Consider the following 13,376-nt stretch of genomic DNA (forward strand, 5'->3'; position numbering starts at 1 on the left):
TCGATTTTGTGTTAGTGAATTTGGAGCCACGGGGAGCTCGGGAGGGGGGAGGATGGATATTGGCCACTGAGCGGAAGTGAGCAGAGGCGGACGTGGCTACTTCCTACGCAGCGCGATGGTCATTTCATCACCTGGGTCATTTGTCCACACCACCGACACCACCTCTCCCTTGTCTTTTCTCTTTTTTTTTCTACCCTGCTTTTTTGCCTTTCTCTCATTTCCTGCCAAGCGTCAGGATGTCTCTAAATACCACGCAGGGCTGCAGACAGAAAGATGACAGACGATCGAGGGTCGCTGTGGGCTGATCATTAGCAGTGCCCTGTGGTTGACTTCAATTAGCCTGCTGAGGCACTGAGCTGCAGCCGAGCACAGTGAGAACATGCAGTCAGGTGGGCTTCACACTTCTCAGATTTACAGTTAGGTTTAAGTTCTAGCACCCCAGAGGCTCATGCAGAGCGGCTGTAAATTAGACACAAAGGTTCGGATCTTAAGTTTGATTTTGCTGCCTTCAGCTCAGGAGTCTGCCTGCTCTCTGCAACGGGAACGTGTACTTGAAAATGAGTGTTGAAACGCATTTTTAAAGCCTGATACTGGCACTAACAGTAATTAAGCTTCAGTCAGTCAATCACTGTCTTTCGTTCGGGTGATGTGAAGCTTCAGATAATACTGATTGACCCTGCAGACTGTCTCTACATATTTTGACTGCTATTTTGTAAAAACTAAGGCAGGCAAAATGTCACTGAGCATGGTGACAGTTGATGAGGAGGAGGTGGGGAGACGGAGGGATCTGTGGAGTGGGTAAAATGGCATGATGGAGAAACACAGACAAGAAATGGAGACAGAAATATAAAAAAACACGTAAAAAAAAAACCCCAAGAAGAGTGTGTGCAGGCGGGGAGGGCCGATCTGCTGTAACAGACAACTGTGGGATTATCGACAACACAGACACCAGACAATGATTGTTGGTGATGTATGTGTGTCTGTGCAGGGAGGGGGGGCAATTATGTATTACCCCCCCCTCCCTCCATGCATTCCCCTCTCCCCCTCTTTCTCTCTACCCCCTACGGCGGCCCTGATGGGACACAGCCTTTCATTTGCTCATTGCGGTAATTGGTGTATGTGAGGGGGAGTTACATGTGCTCAGCTCCCCCTCTGCGTCTGTCAGAGAATTAGAAAATGGAATTCTCTGAAGAGCGCCGTGCGTCTGCCGTCCTCGTCCAAGATGACACATTTTCATTATTCGCTCGGTGACAGAACAGATTTCTCTGTCCGTTGTCCACCGGCATACATTATGATTTGCAATTCTGAAGATAATTTATATAGAGAGATAAATTTTGCCAAAGAACATTTAAACAAATGAATGTTAAATTAGCAGGTTCAGCAATTAGGTCTCTCTCTTCTTTTTTGTGCTTCAGGTAATTATCATCTCTTTGCAACTGAAAACAGTGTTTAAATTGGTTTACAATTAATCAGCCCTATAGGACAGACAGAAACGCGAATGCATCAGTTCAGGCTACGCCTCCTGTTTCACGGCAATCGCAGCAAAAGACGATTAGAATGTAGAAGCTCATTTTTATTTCGTTGGCTAAGTTTTAGGTTTACGTTCTTGTCTTTACTTTGCTATATTTAAAATTTGTTATTTAAACTGTAAGATCTTTCCTCTAGTTAATTATAATAATTCACATCAGAGTGGCTATAAAATCACCTCATCCCCAAGGATATCGCACTTACCACTGACTATAAAATACAGCATCAAATAGCTTTCTAAAGTATTATGAGCTAAACTGTATTTGTGAAAAGAATATTGGACATATAAATATATATGTAACCCTTTGGCAGGCTATTCAAGAGTGAATGAAAGACTGTGTGATCTGCAGTCATGGCTGGAGAAACGCTGAGGGGGAGAACAGAGAAAAACAGCCAGACCACTGACCTCTCACCGAGGGAGCATCCTGTACACCGTGGCCTGAGATGGGGGCTCGCCGCAGGGGGAGAAGCAGCCAGAGACGTGGGGGCGGCGTGCAGGTGGCTTGAGGGGGAGGCTGGTTGTTGCTGGAAAAGCAGCAGGGAAGGTGAGGTGGAGAGGCGAGGGGAGCTTTGAGAGCCGAGGTTATTGGGTTAGTGGAAGGACCGCGAATGGAAAGAACGGGGGAGATGCACGGAAAGGAGGTAGGGAGGAGGAGAGGATGAGGGGTGCCTTGTTGAGGAGAGGAGATCTGAGGGAAGTGCTGTAAGAGAGGTGCAAGAGAGGGGAGAGAAAATGGGGGAGTGAGAGCGAGAGAAAGAAAAGGTGTTATGTGGGGATTAAAGCTCAAATGAGCGACATATGGAAAAGGTGAAGCACACGTGGGAGGAAAGCGGCGCAAGAGAAGAGGACCGAGAGAAATCCGGCTTTTAAAAAAAGACTGCGTGTTGTTCCGTGCTTCACTTAAGTCTCCCTCATTCACCTGGCACCAAACTTAATGATGGCATAAACAGACAAAATCAAAATCAACTGCAGGTGTAAATGCCCCCGAGGTGAGTTCAGATCCAGTCTGCCTGCAGTAATTGTGTACACACACAGAAACTCACAAAGAGGTGGGGGGCAGCTCAGACTGCAAGCCACTTGTCAATTGGATTTATGAGGATACTTGTAGACTCAACAGCTGACTGAACAAGACCATGTGCTTCCTGTCAATACTAATTATCTCGTGAATATTATCGGAGGAAGCGAAGCGCGAAGCAAACTGTGAGAGACCCAAAGTTGATGATGATTTTAATATCAGGAATAGCTTTACTCTTGTGTGTTAATGCTAAGTGGAGAGGAAGAAAGGGATTTTTTTTTCTTTTTGGGGGGAGGAAGGGTGGGGTGGGGGCTTATGTTTGGCCTTTCATGTTTATTAGATTGCGGAGGAGATGTGAAGGGGAATATCGACAGCAGGATTCCTCCAGAGGATGCAAAGCTAAAATAGGTGCTGGAGGATGGAGATGTCGGCAGTAGGATGAATAGGAGGACAGGTGTTGCATGTGGAGGAGGGTGGAGGTGGAAAACAGCGGGGCTTAGGGTGAAAGGGCGGCGGTGGTAGTCTGCACGGGAGGGCAGAGAAGGGGAGGTGGACATAGCAGGGCGTCCAAGTCAAAACGCCGTCGCTGAGTTCACAGCGTGACGCAGTTATTTGTTTTTTTGTAGTTTTCCTCAAATCTTCTGCGTCCTTTCATTTCATTGTCCCGTTATTGTTTCCTTTCACATTTCCTCCTCGTCATCCGTCCCCCCAACCCTAAAGACACATCTGTATTAAAGCTGCATGAGGAAGCGTTCACATCTGCAGCTTTAATACAGATGTGTACTAACTGAAGTCAGGTTTCACACCTAAGGTGGAATTTCCCTCCTAAAGTCCTAAACCTAAGTTCAACATTTATAACAATGATATTTAGAATAATTTATGGCTCAAAAAATGTTTAAATAAGGGAACACTTGAACTCAGCCTTCAACGGATTGATGATTTTAGTTTTCACTGACCATTACATCATTTATTTATTACATTTTATTTATTTTATGAGCAGTATATTTAAAATTACTCTCACATTGCTGCTTGGACTGCCACCTCTGCAACCTGGAGCCAAATAAGAGGCACAAAATGGATGGATGTATGGACGGATGGCTGATCTAATAAGATTGCATGTTTAAAGTGGGAAGGGCTTAGTTGGAAAAGAGTGATGTCATGTATTTCTGTGCACCAATCAGCATCAAACAATACTATTGTTGGGTTTTTTCCTTCTCCTTTCCAGATTAATTAAATGTGTCCAAATGTTTCCTTTAGCTCTTTATAAATAATACTAATATGATGCAATCAGGGTTGTTACAACCTGCCTTTCAAACTCAGTAAATTGGCATCATGGGAACAGGGTTGACTAACAGAAGTCAGGATAATCTTCACCTTTTTCATGAACATGCAAGACTGAATTTCCTCAAACATTCATTGATGGATTTTAAACTTTAACCTAAGCACCAGGTCCTGCAGGAGCAGCTGCAGAAGTGAAGACAGACAAAAAACCAAAAGACTCTCAGAAGAATCGAACCTCACACTGTTTCTCACAAGGACACCGAGTGCACACACACACACACACACACACACACACACACACACACACACACACACACACACACACACACACACACACACACACACACACACACACACACACACACACTCACCAGATCAGACCAGGACATCACGACAATGTTTTTGCGCTCATGCTGGTTTTCGCCAGAGGTGACAAGCACCTGTATGTTGCATGCAACAAAGGTTCCTAGCAACCGTCGTCGAGGAGACACATAGTCAGGATGCACACCTGTTTGATCTGCCGGGACCCTCTGTGATAAGTGGCCCTGGTAACCATGGCGACCGGGATATGGGATGGATCCACGTGGTGCTATTGAATGGCCTTGGATTATAAACACACACATACATACAGGCGCACACACAAACTTGAGAAATACATGCTTGAAGAAGTGCGCCGCGTGTGCACACACACGCACAGTCAGGAATAAACAAAAAACACACACTGTGAAAAAAATGACGTAAAAACAACACAAAATCACACAGTCCAATTAAAGTCGTACACCTAACGAGGCAGTAGGGGCATGTCGGGTTTCGCACCTGCACGAAGACTCGTAACAGACTTCACACATGGAGGAGCGTGCAAAAAAAAAATAGAAAAGGTCGCACGCTCAGAAAATAAACAGCGATACATGTAGCCGAATCCAAACAGCTCAGAGGAACAACACAATGCAACGTGTAGGGAGAAACAAGGCGGCAGATGGCCGATATGCTGACGGTTACTCACAGTGTGCAGGTGGACGAGGAAGCGTTTTGCCTCTCGCTAAAGAGCTCTGCAGTGACCTTGGAGTGAAAAAAATGTGAATTGTTAACTGCAGTAGTCATTCACAGAGAAAAGAGATGCACAGATCTGCACAGCTACATACATAATTAGAAGAATCTTGTTGCATTTTCCTGTAGACCAAGAGGCGGGATGAGAACACGAGCATTTAAATGCAATGTAACATGAACAACGATCTCCTATGCGAGCTCTCGCCTTTAAAATCCTGTCTGATACACAGCGATATGAATGGTTCCCAATTAAGACATGTGCAACTCCAAGTGCTGCTGTGCTCCACACTTCTGCACATATACCCACACGCAGGTCTGAAGCAGGAAAATGCAAATGCATTACCAACCTGTGTCGTTGGTATGCACCAGTCGCTGCACAGATTAACCTTAACGTTGAATTAAATTGCACATGAATCAGATAATAATTCTACATGGATGTGGTTGTGTTGCATTTGCAATGCAAGATAACTGGTGCATGAATTTTTCTGTCCATGACCACGAAAGTTAATTATATTTTCCCCCTCGCCCTGCTATCCTGAAAATACTTGCTTATCACGCAGAAAAAAAACTATTTGAAATTAAATATAATTTCAAGGCACGTGGATGTGTCTCTCGGTTATATTTCCCCCCCCAAATTAAGCTTTTATATTTGGAGTCATGCTTTTTCTGGACCGATGGAGTTCACCCTCACATGCTCTATGACAACACACCGAAGCAGCTTCTGTCTTCAACCTTTCTGTTTTTCAAGCACGATCCTTTATTTGCATTAACCTGTGTTTTCCTTTCTGCTGGCAGTCCTTTGTTAAGTGCTATTGAAATAAATCCTTTCATATTGCAGTGCAGCGGGGCGAGCCTGACAAGTCTGTTGTAGTCTGTCAGAGAACAGCTTCGTCTTTTCATTCCATGAGCCGGTCCTCACTCTCAGCCTCACGCCACGAGGAGCTCTAAACTATTTGCATGTCTCAAGAAGGAAAAAGATTTAACCGATCAAGTCATTAGACGACAAAAATGGTCTCATTCTGCCTTTTTATAAGAAAGGAGACACAGATGAGGATCAAATGTCACTCTACACAAACTGACTTTATCCAGTTTGATCTGCATTAACATAAAAAAGACGATGGGTAAACAGTCCCCTGTTCGTTAGTCCCATTTTGATACTCCAGTCTCATTTTTGCTTGCTGGATCTTGTGCTATTTCCTACCCAACCAGTCATAATTATGATGCACCATCTGTCAGCGCAGGATTTGCTTAATTTATTCACCTTTTTTAGCTGGATTTACTGTTTTTAAGGCCAACTGTTGCCAAGAAGAGAGCAAAATCACCTGAAAAAGTTAGTCAGTTAGCATGTGTCAAATTTCTGAGACATTCTGTACTTGTGAATTGTTTTTAATTATTTCCCAAGTGAAAAATAATTTTGTAGGCCAATACAGTGGGAGAGTGTAATCATGGGATCTCTGTTCCTCCCCACAGATTGCAATGAGGTTTAAACTTCCTGGGCTATTTTGGCTTGTTTATTAAGCAGTAAAGGGTAGTTAAGCTGTGCCCACGTCATGCAGAAGTCAAGGCAGTGCTGGAGAGATTCCCATATTCACAACTTGTGTCACTGGAAAACAGTTGCTCATTAATACAACTATCTTAATTAAAAAAAACAATGAAAAACAATACAAAAAAAACCAACAAGAACGACAAAAGAAAAACCCACTACATAAGCAACAGAACATTAGCTGCCAACACATTTCCAGGGCATTAGTTGTTTTGCCTAACGCTGACACAAAGGCCACACCAAGACTGGAGGATCTCCGTCTTTTAAAGAGTCCACACCTTACGTGGGTTAAAGCGGGTCAAATGTGTCTGAAAGTTATGAGCCTAGCATGACAAATGTCACAGCAAATGCTGTTTAGGTCTGGTTTGGCCGAAATGTGACACCACACCTGATATCTGGTCCAAATGAAGTGGAAATGTGGCTGAATTGAAGCAGCCAGGCTCACCCCGAGTCGACACTGAAAGGCAGTGTGGACCAGAAAAAGCATTACAGTCTATCAGGGTTAGCAGGGATAGCTTTAATAACAGCACAGACATTCTTTTTGTATTAAAAGTGAGAAAACTTGTGGTTGGGAACAAAAAAATAGTGATTATGTTAGACTGGCAGTTACTACAAGTTTTGAACTTGTTTAATGTGATACATGTAATTAGCTGGTTAAGTCATCAGAATGACAGGAGCCATTTACTTTCTACCAAAATACAAATGAAACATATACATAATAAATACTTTGGGGCAATAATCAACAGAATCTTATTTTAAACAATAACTGTACTTTCTTCTGCCTCATATGACATCCAAAAACTGGCACATGGTGTATCCTACCAAAATTTTCTGTGGCTTGATGGGGGTGTTCATGTAAATTTTCCTCAGTGGGAACAAATTTTCAACAAATTAATCCAACACTATATGTGGGCTGCTTGTTGGTAGCTGTACTTTACATTTACAGATGTTCTGGATGAGGTCTGCTTTATCTTTGGGTTTAAATAAAGATAAAAGCTGCAAACCAGTAACGCCAGTAAACTGGAGGGTTAGAGAAGGCAGGTTAGCCTGTTTAATACACAACTATTTACCCCTCAGGCTAGCTACAGAGCTGCTGTTAAGCTCACCTAGGCACCAATGTCTTTTTGATGCTTTAGGAGGAGGGATACATTGTTTTGACTGGTCAGTCAGTGAGAAGCAGCACCTGCGACTGCAGGTAACTGCACTTTATTTCAGTTTATAACAGAGTAGGTTTACTGCAGGAGTGAACTACTGAGCGTCCCTTTAAGAGGGAGTCTCGTGTTAATGCAATGAAGCGATTTCCGACAGTCAGACAGTCTGACTGTCAGTCTTCAGAGAGCAGTGGCATAAATTTAAAATGAAATGCTTTGACAAGCTGTGTGAGGTTTATCATTTAAATAGATGCCAACAATTTTATTAATGGACATGTTTTTAAAAACCCAGAAAACGCCAATAAATCCTAAAACCTTATCTCCAGAGAACAAGATGGAGATGTTTTTGATTATATATGGCTGTCTTGCCAAAGATCTGTAGCAGCACTGACAGAGAGATTAAAATGCAATCATGAAAAAAAGCAAAAAAACATCCTGACCGTGTGTTTACCGTGTCAGTAAATCGCTTCACAAACACGCTTTATGAGCCTGTTGCTTCAGGACTCCCGCTTCTTCCCTCCATCTACATAATTTTCCTCTTTTCTCTTCCATCCTCAAGCGACCCTGCCACCTTCACCTCGCTCACTTTCCTTCTCTCTCCTCTCCTCCAGCAAATGAAAAGGGCACATCAAACAATGGATTTAGGCTGTTCCCTAAGTAGATGAGGGGAAGGGAAACAACAGCGGAGGATGAACAAACAAAGCCGGCTGGGGGGTTAGAGGGGAGGTGTAGCAAAGACAGGAGTGAGCAGCAGGTGTAGAAAGACAGGATGGTGGCGGGTGTGGAGACTAGTTAAAAATCGGATATTTTTAGATACAATGCCCCATTGTTCCCAATCTATACAAATAGCTTACTTATGCTGTGTGTTAATTATACTTTTCAATTTTGTACTTTTTCTTAGCATTTTCACATTTATTTTAAATACACTATTTAATAAATTGTTAGAAAAAAGACAAAAATCTTAGCCTAACAACTTCCTCTTTATACTCAAAGATTCTTTTCCATGTCCTGTTGTTGTTGCTGAAACTACCCAGTGTCCTCACAGACCACCAGGGACACGCAGGCAAATCATGTGCGCATTGCTTCGCTCTCATCACAGGTAGCCAAGCAGTCTAGCAGCGCTCATATATTTCTCACTACCGAGGCAGCATTAAAGAGGAGCCACACAAGACCAGAACAGAGGCACAGGAACACCTTGTTTTCACGGCTTTCCGTGGAGCCTTTTTGAAGTCGCTCTGAAAGAGATCTGAAGCTGTAATAACTTTCCCGGAGAGGACGGAGAATCAATTCAGATCCGGCCTCAACTGCGGTGGAACTGATGCAATGCCAGCCACTTTAGCTGAAGAGAGAAGCGAAGAAGCAACAGGAGGGAAAGGGAGGGAGGAGAGGACAGGCAGCGAGGCGAGGTTAGAGAGAGACGCAGGGAAGACGAGGAGGAGGAGCAGAAGGTGCAGGGTGGAGAGCGGGGGAGCGATGGCAGAGAGTCTCCCACCAGCGCTGTCACTACCACACGCTTGGCTGCTGCTGCCGCTGATTGTGATTGCTGTTCAAACAAGGCCGGCAGCTGCCACAAACATCTCCTGTTTAATACGACACACATGTACTCTCACATATGGACACACACAGATGCTGCTCGCGTGGCGCTTTGTGCTTTCCCACTTTATGGCTCTCTGTTATCTTTTTTTTCTTTTTTTTGCCCCTGTTCCCTGATAAGACCTGCTGTGATTGCCCTCTGCTCTCTATAAAGTACGACGGCTCAATCACTTATCAAATCAAGATGTTCCCTCGCTCGCCGCCGTGATGAAATGCCTCAAATATCAGACACTTTCTTCTGTTTAGCCCTCAAATAAGTAGCCTTCTAACCTGCTTTTGAATCCAGAAGAAGTTGATCAACATGAAATTGCTGCATTTTGATTACTGATTAAGTCTTTTTTTAAGAAAAGAAAAAGAAGCAAAGGTGTCAAGCGTTTGATTTGAGCTGAAATTTTAAGGGTTTTAAACTCTTGATTGGACAAATGAAGACTTTTGAAGACATCCCCGCTTCATCAAGACAGAATAACGAGCACAAGATGAGGCCTGTTTCCAATCAGTATGCTGCCCATCTCCGCACACAAGCAGTAAAAAGCAACAGTTTGTCTAAAACACACCCTCTGCCACAGAGAGAGGGAGCTCTGTTTATTTAAAATCAAACACCGCTGCCTCCAGTTCTGAGACAATCTGCTAAAGCTGATAATGACTCAGGGCAAAAAAAGGGGATTAGTTATAAATTCAGAGCGCGTTCACTGAATAGTATATAATTCAGACGTGCGCTTCTTGCTTTTTATTCCTTACCCTCCACAGAAAGCAAAGACAATCGCCACATCAAAAAACTCTCCCTCTCTCTCCTTTGCTCATTCCTGCTGTTTCCCCCTCTGTCTCTGTGTGTCTGTCTGTGTCACCCTCTCTCTCTCTCACACACACACACACACACACACACACACAGACACACATACACACTCTCCTCCACAGCAGCAGTTATACATTATGGAGTGGTAACCAGGCAGCATCTAATTGCAATAATTGGAAGAATGTACCAAGCGGCCTGTTTGAACACCTGTTAGCACTGAATTTCTCTCATGGCTACAGATTGTATGTGCTGTGTCACACCATTTGGTGCCGACGTGTGTGTGCATGTGTGCGTGTGTACGTGTGGGGGTGTACGTATGGAGATTGTGAGTCGCCCAACATGCACTCATGCAGAAGAGAGTGGGGGGTAAGTCACAATAGGAAATCCTGGCTGCACTCCAGGTTCCATTTTGACACCTCAGACCCTGCCAGAAGGAGACTGCCTGTCACTGACACATCCCGAGGCGAATCACCCAGAATAATTTGGGACTTTGACAAAAACGAATAATATGCATGATACATCTTGGCCTTCACACTTCTCATGCTGTCATCACTAGACTCCTCTGGGGTTTTTTCTTCCTTTCTTCCCTCCACTTTTATCAGCTATAACATGCTGGAGTGACACGTCAAGGTTTGAGGAAACATTTTGTCTGCGGTGTAACCAGCTCCGTCTGCGCTCCTCTCTAGTCTGCTGTATTTGGGATTCAGAGAAGAGACCTCTGGCGTCCTTGCTGGGGGCCATGTGGCCAGATGTGTGGAGCTGTCCGCCGCTCTGGTGCTGAAACCTCTAATCTGCCTGGGTTGAAACACACACTGCCATCCTCTCTCTTTTTTTCTCTCTCTCTTTATTTTTTTCACACTTTTAAAAAGCTGTGGTTTCGCCACAGCTCAGCTTTTAGATAATTAATTACAAGGCTGCAAGGAAGAAACTATTAAAAGTTCAATTCAGAGCGGTTACCTTGTTGTAAAGAGGGCCCCTGCAGGACCTTTTCCAACTGCACTTCATTTTCACCTCTACTGTCATCGCTTCACACTTTGAACTATGTCTAAAAGAAAAAAGAAGAAGACCAATTAAGCTTCTCTCTCTCGGTCTTTCATGTCCCCTACAGGAGATGAGCAGGCTATTGATTCCGTCTGAGGGTTTCAACATTGAGCTGTTGTCACTTGACCCCAGGAAGCCCAAACAGGCTACGAAGCGGGGGATGCTGATAATCCATGAGGAGGTAACGACGCGGGGACCACGCAGGGAGCCGACATAAAGAACTTTTTTTTTTTTGCTCCCTAATTAATGCTGCCATTATTGGTGTTTGGGGCACCGTCGTCTCGAGATCAGCACAAGCAGGGATGGCTCACTTTTTGTGTGACTGGGATATTTGTCGTGGCGTGTTATGTAAAAAAATAAAATAAAATAGAATTAAATAGAAACAGGTGGGTGCACCTACCTGTTGATATATCGGGTCAGTCTCGGAGATGCTTCCTCGTCAGGTCTACAGCGCGAGAGAGAAAACACAATTACGCGCAGAAATTTGAATCTTACGGCTGATATAAAACAACCAGATGTCACTCGGCGTGTCTCTGACCCATATACTCCCCTTTGACTGAAACCAAACGCTCCGACAGTTTCCCTACAACCCTCTCCTTCCCCCTCCCCTACTCTCTCTACAGTCTGTTTCTCCCCCCACGCCCCAAAGAATACACCGAAGGTCTCCACGCTCACCTGGCGACTCTCAGCCCGGCTCCGCTGCTTCTCTGCCGGATGGAGAGCTGGAGAGCTGCGGCTCGTCTGTGGAGGAGAGCGACTCTCCTGCGCGCTTCTGCCTGCACCTTTAAAAAGCCTGCACTGGTCCAATAGGAGGTCTGTCAGACTGATGGGACCTGACGTCACCCCGCCCATCACCTCACCCTCAACCCAGCAACCCCTCCTCCATCTTTTCCCTGACTTTATTTGAACTGTGGGGGAAAATATATCAACATTATGTCCTGGACATAGGAAGAGGAAAAGGAGGTTTAAATCTCACCGCAAAAAAACAAATACAAAATCACATTTTAGTGCAAGTGCCCAGCGTGAAAGCGTTTTCTATTTCCCACTCTTATTATTATTCGAAATAGACATTTAATAAACATACAGTGGCATGCTGGGTTATTTTTGCACTTACTACTAAAGGGAAGAAGTAAGACAGTCTAAACACAAACACACACACAAATTCACAGAATGAGCCAAACTTACAGAAGCACTTCATGTGTTCTTGATATCCACCGAGGAGATGAATACATGTGCTAAAAAAAACTCCACATCGTCTACTCTGTTATCACTGTCAGTCACAAAGGAGACGACAGAAGGAGACAAAGAGAAGCAGGTGAGTCACACCTTTGTTACAGTTGTGATTTCTGCTGCTTAAATTATACATTTGTGTCTATCCTACTGCAAAATATTCCTGATACACCACTATAGATGTACCTCTTTATTTTACACTACTACATTCGAGAGGAAAGCATTATTGTTAGCAGTTGCATTTAGATTTCAATGAAAATTGGTGTTGATCTCACATGAAGGTTCGAGATGTAACTCCTTACTCTTCAAATGCAACAATAACCATAATCCAGTTACATTCACTGCAGTTTTTATTGCCATCGTTTATTGCCAAATGGCACTATTTAAGTTCATGTTGGTGCTTTGAAGTATTTCTTTGTAGGCATTGCTTTCTTTATCAATTAAAAGGTCTCACAGTCTTCAGACATTCAAGTAACAAGGACAGCGTGCACACTTTAGTTTGAACTGTTCTCATTGTGTTGTTTCAGCTTTAGTGTATAAAAGCAGCCAGTCTGATAAAACCAAATCATGCAAACAAAGGGAAGTATTATTAATTTTCTCTGAACACTTTTTTTTAAATTGCATGAGAGGAAAAAAATATTTCTAAAAAGAAATTGAGCTTGAATACAAAATATTTTTTTTATATTTAAGCAGGGATTCTGAGACAAAAGAAAACCCTCCTAGATCCACAAAGAGCTTGGAGCTTAATATCTTTGTATGCATATGGGTTTATCTGAGTTTAGTCTTTTTTTAACTTTGTGCAAACAACTAGTAAAAATGAGGTAATATGCAATCTAATACGTGTTTCTGCACATCAACACACAAGGAGAACTGCATATTTGATACACTTTAATGCTCTTGGCCAAAAATAGAAAGGAAACAAAAAAGCATGACAGCTTTGGATTGAGCTTCTGAGCTGCCCATATTCAAATGACAAAAGATTTGACTCACACTGTGCAAGAATTTTCTTTTCTTTTTTAAAAATTTTCTTTATAGACTGAAATAGTTTAAGATAGATAGACAGATAGATCGATAGATAAATGTGCAGTGTCTTGGGTGTTCCTTTTCTGGACAGAGACCTCTGATGTTGTGTCTGGAATCTGCTGGAACCTCTT

At 43.4% G+C, this 13,376-nt stretch overlaps 1 long non-coding RNA gene across 2 annotated transcripts; it reads right to left on the bottom strand.

Moving 5' to 3' along the window:
* Nucleotides 1-1,407: 1,407 nt before the first annotated feature.
* LOC120735705 lies at nucleotides 1,408-11,840 on the bottom strand. 2 transcript variants are annotated; one of them, XR_005696342.1, is made up of 3 exons: nucleotides 11,668-11,809; nucleotides 11,393-11,437; nucleotides 1,408-4,883 (listed from the first exon to the last, which is right to left on the bottom strand). It is a non-coding gene; the product is annotated as an uncharacterized LOC120735705 (long non-coding RNA). The 2 variants fall into 2 exon arrangements; XR_005696340.1 differs by having other exon boundaries at nucleotides 1,408-11,437; nucleotides 11,668-11,840.
* Between the last annotated feature and the right edge of the window lie 1,536 nt (nucleotides 11,841-13,376).

The sequence above is a fragment of the Simochromis diagramma genome, unplaced genomic scaffold, assembly GCF_900408965.1.
Source record: "Simochromis diagramma unplaced genomic scaffold, fSimDia1.1 OVJJ01000333.1, whole genome shotgun sequence".
Classification (NCBI taxonomy): Eukaryota; Metazoa; Chordata; class Actinopteri; order Cichliformes; family Cichlidae; genus Simochromis; species Simochromis diagramma.